This window comes from Polistes fuscatus, unplaced genomic scaffold (genome assembly GCF_010416935.1).
Source record: "Polistes fuscatus isolate 324 unplaced genomic scaffold, CU_Pfus_HIC Scaffold65, whole genome shotgun sequence".
Lineage (NCBI taxonomy): Eukaryota > Metazoa > Arthropoda > Insecta > Hymenoptera > Vespidae > Polistes > Polistes fuscatus.
In genome coordinates, this window is record NW_025113146.1 from 64,601 (window position 1) to 83,845 (window position 19,245).

Below are 19,245 nucleotides of genomic sequence, written 5' to 3' on the forward strand. Positions count from 1 at the left end.
TTACACTTCTCCGACAATACCACGGCTAGAGCAGAAGATCGATTACATAAAATAAGAAAGTATTGAAGCAATTGTGGCACACATTTAAAAGCACTAGTTAAACCTGGAAAAAATATGTTTTGACGAAAGTATGATTCCGTGGAGAGGACGGTCTTATTTTTCGCCAATATATTCCAGGCAAGCGACATAAGTATGGCATAAAGGCATACAAACTGTGCCTTCCTGAAGGTTATAACCTATAATATGAGATTTATGCAGGGAAAAATGCAGAACCAAGCGCCAAGACACATTCTCATGACGTAGTCATAAAAGTGATAAGAGATTTATTATTTGAGGGCCGCATACTATGTACAGATGTTTTTTATACTAGTATCCCTTTGGCCGAGGAATTATGGCAAAAAAAAAAAATTTATTTGTGGAACAATAAAAAAAAACAAAAAAAATCTATCCACAATCAAAGCAAAAGCAAGTTCGGGGTAGCATTATAAGTTTTGAAAATCGCAAAGGAGTAAAATGAAATGGGACCGACAAAAGGCCGTATGTATGATAACAACTTCTCAGAACCATAATGTGCAATTACTCAGGGGACATATAATAAATCCAAGCAGATACTGGTTTTTATAATAAGCGAAAAAGGGTGTCGATTATCTGATCAAATGTGATCTTACTACAGTTGTCTTCGAAGAACGGTAAAATGGTACAGAAAAGTTATGATAGAAATAATAGCGGAACATGCCTGGTAATGTATGGTTATCCACAAAAAATGGGGAACTAAAAAAATTCCAATTTTAAAATTTCGAGAACAAATTATCGATCATCTTTTAAACAAAGATCATCACAGAGAAATCGAAGAAGCTGAAATAGAAAAGAGAAACCCGTCAAGAATACGTACACATTTTCTACAATCATACAAAGGGGCTGCCAGAACACAAGAAACGATATAAAGAATGTTACAAACAATTATCAAAAATACAAAATAGATTATATGCCGCGAAAAAAAGTAAAAAAGTAACGACATATTGTACGCGTTGTAAGGGCCAGCCCACATTATGCTTAGAATGTTTTGAAAAGTTGCATAGGTATAAATAAATAATTGTTATCAATTTACAATATTGAATGTTAATGTTTTTAATACTTTATTTTTATATGTAATGTTGAGAAAAAATAAAATTAATTTATTTTTTTAACGACTAATTTTCTGAAAACAAGTGATCCACAAGTTGGTCACGCCGCCCCATGAAATAGTCAAGTGTGACCCACCGGTGGGTCACCTCGGTGTGAACGTGTTAAGAAATAATATTAATTTAGGATAGATATAGGATACTCTAATCTTAGCTTACAGAAGATAGATGAATGATTTGTAACGTTATAGAATCTGAGGGATAAGGTCCTCTTAAGAGAAAGGATCGGGCATATATTTCTAAACAAATAACACGTGGTGATTTAGACTGGGAGATTCTGAGAACCTTTGGACGTGCTCCCACTCTAAGGCGTCACTAATGCTTGGAAGAAAGACGGTTGATGACCAATGATGGATAGGAAAAGAACTAGGACCGCCCTGCGTCTCCTTCCCCCCTTCATCGGAGGTATGACCGATACATAGTATATAAGAACAGGAAAAAAGGAAAAGAGTAGGTTCTTGTTAGTTCTTATGGTGGCCTTATTACGTCTTATTAGGCCTTATGATAGTATTATTACGTCTTATGTCTTATGTCTTAAGTCCTTTTATGTCTTCTTATGACTTATGTATTACGTCTTTTTATGTCTTATGTTTACGTTTTTCTAAGTTCAATCCAGTAATTCGGATAATCAAAACAAGTGTGAGATATATCTCATATTAACATTATAAATAAAAAAGAGTTCATTTTACTATAATATCGATTGATTGAACATTTGAAACCTTTATCTATCTTAATAGTACTGCATTCAGTGAAATATCCGCAAGTTTAGACAATATTTTATTGCAATTATTCAATCTAAAATGCACACACAAAATAACGTATAAGAAGTAACCGACCATTACTTATAATGAGGTAAATATAACCACTTGCTACTTTACCCGATTGTTATACGAATTTCAACGTTTTCACAGAATACAATTCTGAAGCATTGATTTGTATATTAATGCAAAACTGATTTCTTCTCTTCCTGTATGTTTTGACATTCCCAACAACATAAACTTTCTTTAAATTTTGATAATAATATTAGAAAGTTGTGAACCATTATAAATTTTACTCCTCTATTATTTAACGACCCTTGACTAATAGAATTTTTCATTATTTTCATTCCACAATTATCTAAAATAAACTAACCGAAAATCCAAATGCTAGTAACGGAAGTTCGGGAAAACTTTTGAAAACCTTAATAAACGTATCTGATTTAATCCTTTTATTATCCAAATATTTACTCCTATAAGTAATATTATATCATAATATTTCACAATAGATGTAATCAATTAGAAAATAATTTTAATACGAATAATTAAATGTTTATAATAACATAGACATGTACGTTGTTAATTAATTATGTTTTAACTCATAAATAAGAAAAATAAATTGATATAGATAAAAGTCAAAGGACAATTCATTTTATCGTTAAATTATTATAGGCAATTTCGTTAAACGATATTTGGAAAATGACGACTGTACGATAAAAGGTTCATATATTAAGTTTTTAAGTCAATATCAACTTTCACGATATATGTATTCTTTTTATTGTCTTTAATAAAAAAGAGCAATATATTCACAGGTTACATGTATAGCATTTCGTCATATTATTTTGCGGAAACACATTTCTACGTAATTGGAGGTGAATTTAGAGTAGTTGATACTTATTTCCATCCGGGGAATAAACACAGTAAGATTTATACGGTAGATTTATGAAGTTTAGAGTTTGAAAGGTCACGAATACTTCCGAATAAGAAAGAAAGTTGAACAATTTTAAACGTTTATACCTCACAAGAGACATTTGCTAAAACCTTAACGTTCTTGTGAATATATAAATATTCACTTATTTATTAAACATTTTTACCTTATTGTTAGCTCGAGAAAAGATCCTAAGAGTTTATTTCGAAGAATAATTATCCGAGAACAAGATCTGTTCTCCTTTATCGTTTTTTTTATTAATAGATATATATAGATTTCTCATCAAGCAACGAAAGTAATAAAATCATTCGAATGATCTCAGACGAATAGAATAATGAAAATTAGAATTTGCAAAATAAATATGTCATTGAGCATTATAAACAATTGATTAACATACAAAGTGAACATATCCAAAAAATTGAATATTTATATTTATCATCGTACACACGCCTTGTATTTCACCAATTCAGTTACTCGTTAATATTAGATATTGATTTGTTACATCTTGTATAAGTTGCTTTTTTTCCCTATTGTTACATTCGATGGTATAATATGTTTAGTCAGTTTCAGTCAGATCAAGCTGCGAGGCGCCTTTATAAAGTAAGTAGTCTAGAGAAATTTGAGAACGATGATTAATGATGAAGCAGGATAAATAGTTAAAATAATAGAAAAGAAATCAATTAGAGTATGAGATTGTTCTGAATGTAAGTACCAAAAAAACAACGTGATAGAATAATAAGGTTTGTCATTTACACGTCTCAACGATGTGATGTTACTAATGGTAGACAATGTACTAATGGTAGACAAATAACATGCGATAAATGTCAACAGATGTATGAGAACTTTATATGAGCTAATTTACTTACTAATTCATCTTTACTTTTATTTAATATTTTTTTTGAAGATCTTTAGATTGAGAAATTTGAACTTAAGAATCAGTACTGGTGAAACTAGACACTAACTGTAGATTATTCAATTAAAACTAAAGTACACGATTCGGCAAAAGAATTATAAGTATAAATATTAACTTACTAATTTAGTGTATGATTCAACCAAGATAATATATATCTGTCCATTTCTATTTTAGAATCATTCCTTCTAAACTATTCCAATTCTTACTTTCTAGTGCATGTACTCCTTCGCGTAGCAAACACATTTTCAAATTCAACAGGATTCTTTTCACCGACATAAGTAAAGCTGATTGATTTAAGGACTTTTTTGAGTATTTGTATTTTCCGATGTTAGATCTGAATGACATAAAGCTTTTAAGCTTTTTAACGGAGTTTGTTAATAGAAAAAGTGAAAGTCTTTCAGATACGTAAGAAATCAATTCTTAAATAATAAATATTAAAAATATGTTAAACTTGTGTGTTGGCTAGAATTTATTGAGTAAAATATTTCAAAGATAGAAAGAATGTGAGAAAGTGTATAGGTATAATGAGTGGAAATATGTGAAACATAAACATACGCATATAGATAGCCAGATCAATATACAGGGTGTAACAGCATAAACGCGAAATACTATGAGATGACTTAAAGATATCAAAACAAGAACAAAAAGTTTATATGAGCATATGTCCTATTTGACCTTGCTTCGGAGTTATAGCGAATTAGAGTTTGGATTAACTGATTGCACTTACATTCACAAGAAGTGCTCAAAATGACTTCCTTATACCTATACACAATCTTGCATTCGTTTTACAAGCGACTGCCTTACTCTCTGTCCATATTTTTGAACAATTGCTCGTATATACCGGAAGTTCTTATTAAATCCTTTCACGAAGTATTTCTGTATTGTCTATAGGTTTTTTTTCATACAGAATGCTTTTTAAATAGCCTCTCGAGTGAAAATCTAGCAGATTCAAATCAGATGAACGAACAGGTCGGGTAGCAAGACCATCATTATCTATTATTTTTGTTTGGAGATAGTTTGTTTAAAAATTGTATAGCTAGTCGGTAAAAATGCAGCAGTGCTTCATCGTGCATTAACTATATACGTTGTTCGATATCCAGTTTAACGTCATATTTCCACTTTTTGTAATAATTATTGCGATAGAAAAACCACTTATAATTCGGTGAAATTCCGAAACAAATTCAAATAAAAGATATAATTACAGGAATTTGTATTTTTGGTTTAATGCGTCGAAGTCATTCGTATAATATTTTCCACTTATTTTGTTACGTAATTTGTATTGATGGAGAAATACATAGACAAACACGGACGGAGTGAGTGTGAGAGAAAAAGGAATAACATTACGATCTCAAAAAAGATTCAATATTATAAAATTAAAATAATTAGATAGAAACCGAATTGTATTATTGGTTTTCTTTACAATTAAATAAATATATAATTACGGTCCATTGACATCACTCTTTAACAGTTTGTATCATCTGCAATTAGTGTGAACATTCATTAGCTTTCCATATTAGAATAATTTCCGTTAATTCCTTCGGATTTTTTGTCAATTAGATCTTGTTTCTTAGTATAATAGAAATATTGTTAAATGTTAAATTATTCCAATTTATAGACAATAATATTTTTGTGCAACAATTAAATCTAATGTACTTGATAAATACTTCTTATATGAAAAACTAAGTATATCTAAAGAAGAATTGCAGGTAACAAAAGATAATAAAAATAAGTTAATCAGCCACAAAATTATATTCTGCACTTGTCAGTTAGTAAATCAAGCAATTGATAAGTAAATGTTCTAGAAAGTATAAAACGGGTAGACAATTAAATCTTCTCTAAGAGTAATAAAAGTATATTTCAGCTTTAAAAAAACCTGTTGTATTCTATTATAATTATTCCTGAACAAAATAATCCGCCTATCATGAAGATCAAATCTTCTCTCTAATCAACACGCCGTTAAAAGAAAAGGCAAGTGACTTAAAATCTGTATTTTCGTTATCCTTTTTCTTCTTCGTTAAATTCTAACTTATTTTCCAATGTTATCATCTCTATTATATTTCATCGATCCGTGACATTATTCCACTATTCAGTATGAAGTTAACACTGCAACATAAGGTTAATTAACGTAAAGGTCATTTCCTGGTAAGCTTTCACAAACCTAACAGAATCTTATATTACGCCACAAGACGTAACATATTTAAAACTTTAGTTATTTTAGTCTTCCATAGAATAACTAATTTCTTTGGTTCCTAATAATATATTTTTCTTGCGAGAATTTTAAAATATTCAACTTAGCGACTTGTTTAGGATCCAACCGATGCCTTACGGTATTATTAAGCAACAAATATTTTATCACACCGTTGTTGAGGACCTAAACTTTTAAAAATTCCTGGTCACTCTTACAATCTTCTACTATTTACTGTTTGCGTTTATTTTCTTTTTATATTTCATAATTTTTTGAAGATCCTTTGCGTCGATACTTTGCTGCTACCAAGTATTTCTAGTTTTTAAAACATTCTCTAATAAATATATTATATAATAAATAAATTTATTAAACTAATAGAGAACAAACTATGTCGAAGACGGATAAACCTCTACTTAAAAGGCCATAAACCAAAAAAATGCATACTTCTTATCTCAAAAATTTACTACTGTGAAAATATCGACAGGAATGGATCAGCTGACAAAGAATATTTTTTTTATATATATTTTGAAGCATGTCCTAACATAGATATGATCGATTAACGAGAGACAATGAATTTCAAAATATTTGAGAATAATACACTTATTTCAAATATCATAGATAAAAAACTTAGCTCATCTATACCAATAAAGAAATCAATTCGTCTCTTTTCTTACAACTACATTGAAGGAAGTCGAATATATTTACGCAGATAGTTATCTTTGGCGAACTTATTAGAAGCTGTTGATTAGTGTTCGAAAATGGCGCCTCTCAAATTAGATGACAGAACCTCTCGGATAGCATGATGAAGACGCCGTCTGTTATCATCGAGAAGAAGACATATCGATTGTTCTTATTGATCAAGGGATCACGCCACTTAACGTGTAAATAGATCATTGGTCCCTTGTTGCGTCATCCTCTGCGTGTTATTCTCCTATTGGTTTTGTTGTTCTCTCTTCCTAGCGTGGAACGCGCTAATTGGTGTATCGTCCTTTTCTCTCTTCCGCTCTGTTCCTTACTCGAACCGAAAAGTGGCGTGGTCCAGTTAGAATCGTTTAATAAGTTAATCTGTGCGGACGTACATTTAGAATCAAAAAGAATTGTGCATCATCTCCTAGACAACATCTCGCTTTCTCTCATCTCACGGTTCCATCTCTCACCGTTCCATCTCTCATCGTTCCATCTCATCTAACTCTTTTTCTTTTTTCTTATCGAGGCCAGCCTTGTGTTGGGTCTTTCTCACTGATCATCTCTTTACACTATCTTTCATTAACGACATATCAGGTAATCTATTAACCTCTGACCTCTCATTCTGTATTACTCGTTTCATTAATTTCTATCCATTCTCATATTAAAATTATTATCACATTTCTAACGACTTCTCGTACTACGTACTTCCGGCACACATGGCGTGATATCCGGTACACGTGGCGTAGTCTATCCACCACTCTTTATTAACTCACATTATAATTTTGTCATCTCTATTTTTGTTCTTGTTCACAAAGTTTAATAAATCTCGTTACATACAAACTCTACCAGAAATTAACATAATACAGTCCACTTGCCTATCTCGTCCATTTCTTATTCTTTTTTCTTAGTACTCTCCGATCTTCTCTCCGCGCATATCTCTCTAAAATAGTAATTTTCTCGAACAATTAGTATTAAATATTATTAGCTTCTTGTTAAAAGCAATCGATTTTAATCAAACGATTGTAACGTAACATCCATATTATTTAAATCATGCTTTGATGATAAAGTTAAATTAGTGTCTAAAGTCAAATTAACTACGTGACTTATCCGAATAGTGAAACGAGTATCTATGCTGCACATATATAAATCGTCTGAAAATGTATTAAATAAATTTACAGACTACTTTTTGATAAATCCTTATTTAAACCATTTCTACATTTTATAGATGAAAACATGGTTTTAAAAATATATTGTTTCATCACGATTAAAGTAGAAAACAAATTGTAATATGATTCAACGAATTTGTCGCCGTAGTGATCGCATCAGAATATCAACTTTAAATTTTAGAACTAAAAGGGGATCCGTTAAAGTGACCCCTGTCAAATTTATTTCAACTTTTGCACACTTGTAGTAGGTCCATGAAAATATTATTCTTTGTACTTTAAAAAAAAAAACTAGATATTGAATCGTTTTCGAAAAATTGGGGTAGAAATTTCGCAAAAATGATCTCATGTGTCTGATACGTTAGATCGATTCCTCGTCAGGGAAAATATTTTTTTTCTGGTCTTTTCTTATTTTTTGTTTTCATTATTGTAAAGTATATTATACAACAACAAGAAAAATTATAAGGGTATAAAATTCTTGGGATCAAACAAGCACAAGAGTAGCCAAATGCATAGTTAGATATCGATAAACAATCATAAGAAAAAATCTATCGCAGCAAAAGAATTCTTTAAAATTATAAAAAGACACGATCAAGAGAGAAATGTTAATTTCTTAATATAAAAAAATAATTATGTTTGCAAAATGAAGAAACTTCACACGCTTTTTAACACGTTCACGCCGGGGTGACCGGTGGGTCGCACGTGTCTGTTCTGTAGGGCGGTGTGACACACCAGTGGGTCGCGCTTGTCAATTCCGTAGGGCGGGGTGACCAATTTGTGAGTCACACTTTACTATTTCGTGAGGCGGCGTAGCTAGCAACGATACTGCCCTGCTTCACGTTGCGTAACGCGGTAAGACGCTCTCGCCTCAGGCGGCAGAACGCAGATTTTCGCCCCGGCGTGAACGTGTTAATACAAATGCACGTTTTTTTATTATATTCTCTAAAAAATTAATGTAAAGTCCTCTCTCTAGAAAAAAAAAATATTAATTGAGAACATACTTTATAAATACAAAAACAAAAAATTAAAAAAGACCAAAAAATTATTTTTCCTGTAGAGGAATCGATACAACGCATCAGAGAAACGAGATCATTTTTGCGAAATTTCTATTCGTTTTATCGAAAACGCATAAATATTTATTTTTTGTAAATACAATAAATATTCTCATAGACTACAACAAATGTGCAAGGTTTGAAAAAAAATCGGAGGGGCTACTTTTATGGTCCTCTCATAAGAGTATAGCAAATAAATAAAGAGAACCCCCTTCCTCTTTAAACTAATACTTACAGAAGTACCTTATTTTATTAAGCTTTGGCCATGTTTACTTCGGAGAAAACTGATCCTCCGCTATATATTAGGTTCACAAGAACTATCGCAGCGAAGGAATTCCAAAAAATATCGAAAAACAGGCTATTATTTAAAAGAATCTAGGAATAAATCAGGGTAGTAAATAAAGCCGTGAGAAGAAAAGAACTCGTAACAGAAGCCGATCGCCGCGCTGATGTATGTTGTAACAAAATAACAGAATACATCGTTAATAGTAAACGAACTCCTGTCTTTTACTCTGTCCTTACAACATGGAAGCTTGGAAGAGTAAAATTCTATTAATAAGCAGTTTAAGAAGGCGCGTGCATGTGTCCGTGCACAGTGTGGAAATTGAAGATCCTTACATGACTAGACGAATATATATGTACAACATTCCAAAGACAAACAATTCACAAAATCTACAACACTTTTAGTAATAAAAGCGCATTCCACCAAATATCTCAAACCTTATATCAATCTGAAATTTCTCGTAATGCAATAAGGCTCCTAACCAATCAGAGGTATGAGTGTTAATTACCGTACCCAATAATAATTACAAGTCATCTTCAGTAAATTTTAACGTCATGTAGTTAAAAATGATCGGTAAGAATCAAAGTCAGTTAGTCAGTAAGTCAGTAAACTGTAACTAACCTTTAAAAACAAATACCCTATAAATCCAGTTTTTGATTAGTTATTAAATCCATATTCTGTATTTAGTGAAACCGATAGTAATTATTAAGTCTGTATTTTGAACGATGAAATAACTACAATAAATCAATTTCGTTAAGAAAATTAACTTATATCAGTAACTCTGTAAATTAATTTGAACCTTTTTGGAAACTTCATTTAATGACTTTTACTTATCATTGAAATAAAGCTTATACTTTTATTTTTATTGTACGGCTTTATGAGACATGCGTTTTATTAATTAGTTGAAACAATAAAATATAATATAAATAACTTTTGAAAGTATGTAATCGTTTGAAAACAACTTTTTATAATCTTTTTGCACTTTAAACGTTAATATTTGCAGTTTATTTAATTTTAATGTAGGTATACGTATGGTTATATTAATCTTACCTAAAATATTGCCATAGCCATTGTCGCCTATAGTCATTTAGGGAATATCGAAGAGTGTCAATATTCGCCCCCCCCCTACCTCTTTAAACCGTTACTAAGCACGCCCTGCTAGGCCCGCTAACAAAACCGCATTTGCTATTCTCTTCTGCTGGAGAGTTACACGCCCCCCCGCCCCAACCACGAGGACAGATATGCGACAAGAAAACAATATACACGGTGATTTTTAAACTCTTGCCACCAAGATAGCTCTGAAAGTATGATAGTAGCAGAAAAGTTTATAGAACAAAACTTGCATGAAAACTTCTGGAATATAATATGACGTTATTTTTTTTTCTACTTTTAGTCGCTTCATATATTTAAAAGTCAAGTTTGTCTTTTTAAAAAGAATGCTAAGTTTCGGCACTTCTTTTCTGATAGCGGCCGTCATGGCGAATCCAACAATGTGAAACACATTAAGGTATTTGAAGATCAACAAAAGTTAAGTCTAACAAACCAGCAAGCCCATTAACAGTACAGCTCTTCCGCGTCGTGTTTGCGTCAGGGTTACGTCATCCTTCAGGTATCCGACAAAAGACGGAACAGACAGACATAGGAGATTTAATGAGTACGTCATATTTAATAAATATTTACTGTATTTAATGTTACACATCTTTTGATTCGCCACGACAGCCGTAATCATAAAATAAGTACTAAAACATAGCATTCTATTTAAAAAAAAAAACAATTTCCAACAAATAATTACGGAATTCTCTTATAATTAGTGTAATCTAAAGATAGAAGTAAAGTTAAGTTAGTTGAAATAAATAAAAAATATGTATTTATTATCAGAGATATGTTAAATTTAAATAAAGAAGTTTTTTAACAAAGTTGTATTTGTGCAAATATACCTAATCAAGAAATTTACGAGGATAAGATAACAGATAACCATGATCTTGGTTTAAAAAAACGTCGGATAAACGCAAACTTGTTAATCAAGTTCTATTGTATATGTATGTATAAATAAACATTTTTCTACTTAGATTTGTGCTAAAGTAGTGAAAATTACTTAATCGTTCATTAACTTACTAATTAGCTTACAAAAATTGCTTTAATAAAGATGTTTCTTTTAATTAAAAAAATAAAATAAAATTGTGTTCTTTGATATTAGGAAAACAACCGTATTTTTGTATTACTTATTCATATTATTATCTTCTTCTTCTTCTTCTTTCTTTAGTTTTGGCAAATTGCCTGTTCCTTAACGACGTTTTTCTGCCTATTGCACTGTTAAATTGTCGCACCATCGTTTTCGTGGGCGCCCCGTGCTTCTGCGGCCTGCCGGTGACTTATCCCGTGCAATTCTGACAATTCTTCTGTTGTCCATTCTATTGATGTGCTCGTTCCATTCTTTTTTCCTTTTTAGTATCCATTCGTTGATATTTTCCACTTTGCATGTTCTTCTTATATCTTCGCTTCTCTCTCGATCCAGCAGTGTTTTTCCAACTATTCTGCGAAGCACTCTCATTTCGGTTGTCTCTAGTAACTGTTTCGTTTTCGCCGTGTCTGGTCGAGTTTCTGCGGTATGTGACATAATAGGTCTTACCATTGCCTTGTAAATTCTTGCTTTGGTCTCTATGTCAATGTTTTTGTTTCGCCATATTGTGTCATTCAAACAACCCGCTATTCTGGATGCCTTCGTTGTCTGTTCTCTTACCTCTGCTTCAACATCACCATATCCTGAGATTTCTATTCCTAGGTATTTAAATCTCATTTCCTGCTGAATAACCTTCCCTTCAATTTCCAGTTTGCATCTTAACGGTGTCTTTGATGTTGTCATGCATTTTGTTTTCTGGGCCGATATTTTCATGTTGAATGATTTGGCTATGCAGTTAAATCGATGTAGTAAACGTTGTAGATCATCCTCATTTTCGGCCACTAATACAGCGTCATCAGCATAGCATAGGATGGTTATTTCTTCACTGCCCATTTTATATCCTTTTAGCAGTCTTACGTTTCTTATTATTTCGTCCATAATGATGTTAAAAAGCAGGGGACTTAGGGAATCCCCTTGTCGGATACCACGACCTGCATCAATCGGTTCAGTCAAGGCACCATTTATCTTTGCTTGGATCTTGTTGTTTCTATAGATGTTCTCTATGGTCTTAATAAGATTATTCGGAATTTGCCGGTTATAAAGGAGGTGAATAACATCCTTTAGTTGCACACGGTCGAATGCCTTTTCCAGATCAATGAAACACATATATGGTGGTCTGTTGTATTCAATTGATTTTTCTGTTATCTATCTTATGATGAAAACCGCGTCTGTGCATGATCTACCTGATCTGAATCCCTGTTGTTCGTCTTCTAGATTCGTTAAGCTGTTAATTTTATTCGTTATAACTTTTGTTGTTAGTTTCAATGAAGTGTTTAAAAGATTTATTCCCCTGTAATTTGTAGGTAGTTTTTTGTCTCCTTTTTTAAACATAACTATAGTTGTGCTGGTTCGCCATTCATCAGGTATTTTGTGTTGGCATAGTATTTTTTGGATTAGGAATGTTAACTGTTGTGTGAGACGTTGGCCACCATATTTTAGTAATTCGTTTGGGATGCCATCTTGCCCTGAGCTCTTCCTATTCTTTAGTTTTCGAATAGCTGTTTCTACATCACTGGACTCAAATTGTATGTCGTTTTTAGTTACTACTATTTCTGGCGTATTTAGTTCCGCTTGAGGTTCTTCTGATTTATAGAGTTCTGTTAAGTAGTTAATCCAGGTTTCTCTTGTGATCTGATTTGTTTCGATCATTTCGTTGACCTCCTTTCTTTGATTTCTAATAAATCGCCAGATTTGTTTTTGGAGTCCATAGAAGTCACTCTCCATTCTCTTCGAAAAAATCTCCCAATGATGTTGTTTTGTTTGCCTTACTAATGTCGCTGTTTGATTCCGGATTCGTCTATACATTTCGTATGATTCAGGTGTTCGTAATGTCCTATAGTTAAGGTATGCCATTTTCTTTTTTTTGCATATTTCCTTAATCTCTGGGCGGAACCAAGGAGTCTTGATCATTCTAGCCCGGTTTTTTACAGTTCGTGTTCCCAGGGCTTCGTATGCAGCTTCTAAAATGTTGGTTCTTAGTTTCTTCCAGGCTATGTTTATGTTATCTTCTTCTTTTATTGGGTCTTTTTCGATTTTTTCTTTCAACCTGTTCTCGTATAGTTGTTTGGTTGGTAAGTTCCATAGTGACTCGATGTTTATTTTCGATTCTTGAGTTGCTCGTGCAAGATTCCTTTGGGGTTTAAACTTCATTCTTATTTTTGCTAATAGCAGGCTATGATCGCTTCCTACATTCGCGGAGTTTAATGTCCTAACATCTAATATTTGGTTTGGTTGGACGTATCTGTTAGTAACAATGTAATCAATTGTAGACCTGAAGCCTCTGGTGTTGCTGTATGTAAATTTATATTGTTCCTTATGATTGTAAAATGTATTATTAATCCTTAGCTCGTTAAATGTGCATAGCTGTGTCATTAGTTCTCCATTGTCATTTAACACGTTTTCGTTGAACCTTTGTTTTATTCCAGGTATTATTTCATTTCCGATGCGAGCGTTGAAATCTCCAAGGATTATCATTTGTTGGTTACTTGGTAATGATCCGACTAAATTTTGTAGTTGGTCGTAGAAGGCTTCTCTTTCTTCTTTTGGTTTATTATCCTCGGGTGCATAGATTGACATTACATTTAATTTTTGGCTTTCCGCTTCCATTTTTATTAGCAAGATACGTGAAGATATATAATTGCATTCTTTTATGTTGTTCTGATACTTTTTCGATATTGCGATGGCTACCCCTTCTTTTGCCCTGGTTTGTTTTTCGACTCCACTATATATCACCAGGTAGTCGTCGTATTGTATTTGCCCTTTGCCTTTCTTTTTTGTTTCTTGTAAGGCGCAAATATCAATGTTGTTGTCCTTTATTTCCTTCAGGGTTTCCTGGTCTTTATTGTTAAATGATTTTATGTTCCAGGTAGCCAAGCGCAATATATGTTTTTTTTTCCATTCCTTAGTCCTCTTACTTGCATGGGTCGTCATCGTTAAATCCGTCCTGTTCCGAGGCAAAATTTTGTCCTTTTGAGCAGATTTCCTTTTTTACGTTGGGTAGGGAGCTAGCCTGACTCAACAACCTTCCTCCTTTTCCCAGGCTTAGGACCGGCAACATGATCGCTGATTTCGATGCTCCATCGATCATGCAGTCGGAGTTTTATATTATTATATTATTATATAATATAGTATTTTTTAGTAACCTTGTAACGGGAAAACTAGAGGGAGTAACGTGAGAGTGGACGTTGGAGAGCGAGTGTCGAAAGAAATTAAAAAGGAAGAAGTTATTATGCAAACAACGGAAGCGGAAAGGAGAAATAGCGGTGGAGACAGGTGTGAGGAGCCAGTACGAGTGTAGGGGAATAGATTAAGGGAGAGGAAGGAGTTTAAGGTGAAAGTGTAGATAGGTGTATTCTTTTGTTGAGGTTAGGTGGATAGGATGAGTAAGGAAGTGACAGGGTTGAGCGAGGCGCAGGTAGAGGGAACGATGGGAAAGAACAAGGCAGAAGTTGTGAAGAAAAGAGGCCCGGGAAGACCAAAAAAAGGTGAAGGAAAGTTGGGAAATTGCGGCAGCGAGAAGATAGACTGTTTCTTGACGGTGGAGGGAGAAGAGAAAGACGGCGCGTGGATGGGGTTTTGAGCCGAGATGCAAGTTAAAGCGTACGCCGTGTAAGTACTCAGCAGAAATGGTGGAAGGGAGCAGTAAGGAGGGAGGGATGGAAAGGAGCGTTGATGGGGCAGGTGGTGAACGCAATGGGCAGCGTAACTTGGCGGAGCTGCTTGGTGAGGCGAATGAGGGAGAAAAGAGGACAGGCGAAGAAGAGAGGAGGATTGTAGGGACGGAGAGAAGCAGGAATGAGGATGTGCAGATAGATTTGGGGAAGTGGATGGGAAGGCGCACTTGGAAGGTGGCGAGCATAAGAAGGATAAGGAGAGGGTTGAAAAACACGGGGTGGTAGGAGAAGGGAGTGTGGAGGAAAGCGCGGGTAACAGTGGAAAAGAAAGAAGGGAAGAAGAGGTTTCGAAAGAGGTTTGGAACTATATGGGCAATATCAACAGCATAGAGTATATTCCTGAGGAGTCGGAGGGTCTATACAATTGGCTGAAAGGATTGAGGGAATCGGAGATAAAGATGGAAATAGAATGGACAAGAAAGCAAAAGAGCTGGAGAAGTTATAAGTAGAGTGAATGATGCGATGGATAAGATGTGGCAGCGGGTGACGGACGAGATAGCCGGTTGGAAAAAAGAGTGGAGAGAGGAGGAAATGTGTGCGGAATGTACAAGGATAAAAAATGAGAGAAGGAGGTGGGAATATGATCTGAGAAGAATGAAAGAGGTGGCGGATCGAGACAGGAGGCAGTAGGAGGAGGAACGTAGGCAACTATTACGGACAATAAATAGGCTAGTGATTGGAAAGAAAGGCAGGGATAAAAGGAGAAAGGGTTTGAATACAAGAGGTGAGGGGGGAAGAAGTGTCAGTCTGGAGTCTGTGAGCGGTGGGTCGGTGGAGTATGAAGGGGGGTCGGACCAGAAGCGAGGAATTGGGATAAGAAGAAGAGCAACAGAGTGGGGGAATTAACAAGAAAGGGTGAGGGGATGTTGAGAGGAAGTTGGGGAGAAATGAGGAATAACAGCGTTAGAGAGTGTGGTAGAGAGGAGCAGCGAAAAGGGCGGTGGCAAGAGGAGAGGGGTAGGCGAGGTGGAAAAGTAAGGAAGGACATAAACAATAACAAGGGCAACTTCGGTGGATTGGGTTATGAACAGGGAAGGAGGAGAAAAGAGCAAAATAAGGGACCCAAGCCGTTATCGGAAGGGGAGTAGAGGGAGGAAAGAAGCAAGAGGGAGAGCAGGAGGAACAATGTTTGTATCTCCTTTAGGGAAGGGGAAAGGACCTCGAAAGAGGGCATAATAGAAGAAGTTTCAAGAAGAAGTGAACAAGAGATTAGAGGGCAAGCGGTGACAAAACACGTCAGCAGGGGGCTGATAGTTTTAAAGTTCAGGAATTGGTCGGAGAAGATGTGTGTGATGAAAAAAGCGAAGAAATTAAAAGGGTCAGGGATATAATTGAGTAATGACAGGACAAGGAAGGAGAAGGAAACGAGAAGGTGGCTTTGCGGGGTTGCGGAGAATGAAAGGAGAAGGGGGAAGTAAGTAAGGGCAAATCATATGAATATATGGCTGAATAACGAGTGGTGGAGATGGAACGAGAGGAAAGGGAAGCTTGAGCGGTGGAGAAAATGGGAAGATGTGAGGCAGCCCTTTCGGAGCAAGTGATACGGAGGATGGGGGCGAGAAGGAAGGGAGAAAAAGGAGAAATAATGAGGTTTGGAGGGTGAGCAAGAGGGGGGAAGGGAGAAGAAATGGAAAAAATGGAATATGCAAGAAAAAATGATTCAAAGTAATCAATTGGAACATAGCAGGAGTGTTTAAAATAGGAGAAGCATGGGAGATGTTGGAAGAGATGGATATGATAATATTGCAGGAAACGTGGGTTGAAAAGAAGGATGAAGCTAAAACGGAACAAAAAATGAGTGGAAGGTATAGCTGGTACTTTTTGGAAGCTTATAGGGAAAAAGGGGTGAAGAAAGTTAGAGCAAAAGGGGGTCAAGTGGTAGGTATAAGAAAGGGTTTGGCAAGGAACTGGAGCATAAAAAAATGGAAATTCGACTAATCATGGTGAATGATGAGACAAGGGAAAAAACGGCTATTATAACGGTGTACAACAATGTAGGAATTAAGAATTTGGAGAAGGATTTGAAAGAACTAATATGGGAGGAGGGGGGAGCCACCGAGAATGTTCTTATTGTCGGTGATTGGAATGCGAGAATTAGAGACGAACAGGCAGTTAATATTGATGGTGTGGAGGAGTTTAAGGGGGAAATGAGAAAGTTTTAGGATAGTACGGTTAAAGCAGAAGGTACAAAGCTGTTAGGCATTTGTGAAGAGCTTGGTTTGAAGGTACTGAATGGAAGGGCGAAGGGAGATAGGGAGGGCAGAATTACCTTTGTAGGAGGTGTTGAAGAGTGTAGTGGATCAGTGATTGATTACTTGATTGAATTAGACAGAGGGAGAAAAAGTACGGTCAGATGGATGGAGGTGAGGGAAAGAATTGAATCAGATCACTTGCCGATAATATGTGAGATAGTGGAAAAAGGGGTTGTGGGGCAAAAGGAGGAGGTAGAGGATGAAGAGGAACAAAAGAGGGGGAGGTTAATATGGAAAGAAGAAAAAGCGGAAAAATTCAGAGAGGAAACTCAGAAGGAGAAGGAGCTTGGTCAGGGAAGGGAGGGATGGGAGGGGGTGAAAAAGAAAATACTGAGAGCAGCGGAGAGGATAGGGTTAAAAACCAGAGATGGAAAAAGAAAGAGAAAGAGGGAACTTCCTAGGTGGTTCAATGAGGAATGTAAAGTGCAAAGAAAGAAAGTGTGGGATAAATTGAAAGCTTTTACGAAGGATAGAAGTTTAGAGAACAAGCAAGAATTGGTTAAAGAAAGAAGGAAAGTGAGAGAAGCATATAAGGAAGCAAGGGATAAATGGAGAAGAAAGCTGTGGGTGGAAGTAGGAAAGGCAAAGAATATGACAATGTGGTGGAAGGCGATAAATAGATTCAGAAACAAGGGTAGATGCAAGATGACTGAAAGATTAACGAAGGAGCAATGGAGGGGACATTTTAAGGGGCTGCTGAATGAGGAAGGGAGTGAAGGGAGTGGGGTAGAGAGGGAGGGAAGGATTGGAAGTGTATGGGAAAAAGAAGAGCAGGAAATTAGCGAAGAGGAAAAGAAGGAGAAGAGAGAATATTTTGAGGAATTCGGGAGGAAGGAATTGAAGATTGCCCTGAGCAGAGTGGGGAACGGGAAGGCTGCAGGAGAGGATCAAATAGGGGTAGAAATTTTGAAGGCTTTACCGGAGAGGCAGAAGGAGGAGATAAGAGACGCACTGAATAGGGTCTGGTTGCACGGAGACATGGCGAAGGGATGGGAAACAGCTAGAATTGTGCCAATTTTTAAGGATGGGGATAGGGACAAGGCAGAAAATTATAGAGGAGTATCGTTATTAGATGTGAGTTACAAGGTATTAACAAGGATGATGACAGAAAGATTAGGTGGTTTGATAGAAAAACATAAAAAGCTGAAGGAAAGCCTGGCGGGATTAAAAAAGGGAAGAGGTACTAGAGATCAGATTTTTACATTAAACGCAATAATAAATAACAGATTGAAAGTGAAAGGTGGGAAGCTGTATGTGGCTTTCATCGACTTCAAAGCTGCATTCGATAGGGTAAACAGGGAAAGGATGATAGTAAAGTTGAAGGATAAAGGGATAGAAGGTAGAATGATAGAGACAATAAAAGAGATTTATAGGGAAACGAGAGCGGAAGTACAGACTCAGGGGAAAATTACGGAAAGCTTCAGAACAGAACGGGGAGTGCGGCAAGGTTGCGCGCTAAGCGCAGTCTTGTTCGGTTTGTACATAGATGATCGGAAGAAAGATAGATGGCGAAGAATGAAGGGAGAGCAGTAATAGGGAGACAACAAATATTTGCAATAAAGTATGCAGATGACGTTTCGGCGTTGGCGGAGACTGCGGAAAAGTTGAGAAGTATACTAAAGGATTTGGAAAAATGGGCACAGGAAAACAAGATGAGAGTAAACGAGAAGAAAACAATGATCATGATTTTCAGAAACAGAGGTAAGGTTAAGAAAGGAGAGGAATGGGAGATCAATAAGACAAAAGTGGAGGTAGTAAGGGAATTTAAATACCTGGGATATTGGTTTACAAATAAAAATTCGGTTTGGGTGCATTGTAGGAAAATAGCTGGGAAAGCGCAAAAGGCGGCGAATACGGTATGGGGAATTTGAAAAAGGGCAGGGAGAAATATTATGGAGGATAGGCTATTCCTTTTGGATTTAATTGTGAAAGCGGGGGTTATGTATGGTTTAGAGATATGGGGGTTGGGAGATATAAAGATGTTCGAAAGGAT

At 35.4% G+C, this 19,245-nt stretch overlaps 1 long non-coding RNA gene across 1 annotated transcript; it reads left to right on the top strand.

The window, feature by feature from the left end:
• The first annotated feature begins 18,445 nt into the window (after positions 1-18,445).
• Positions 18,446-18,910, top strand: LOC122523786. Its single transcript, XR_006305373.1, has 2 exons — positions 18,446-18,542; positions 18,626-18,910. It is a non-coding gene; the product is annotated as an uncharacterized LOC122523786 (long non-coding RNA).
• The last annotated feature ends 335 nt before the right edge of the window (positions 18,911-19,245 follow it).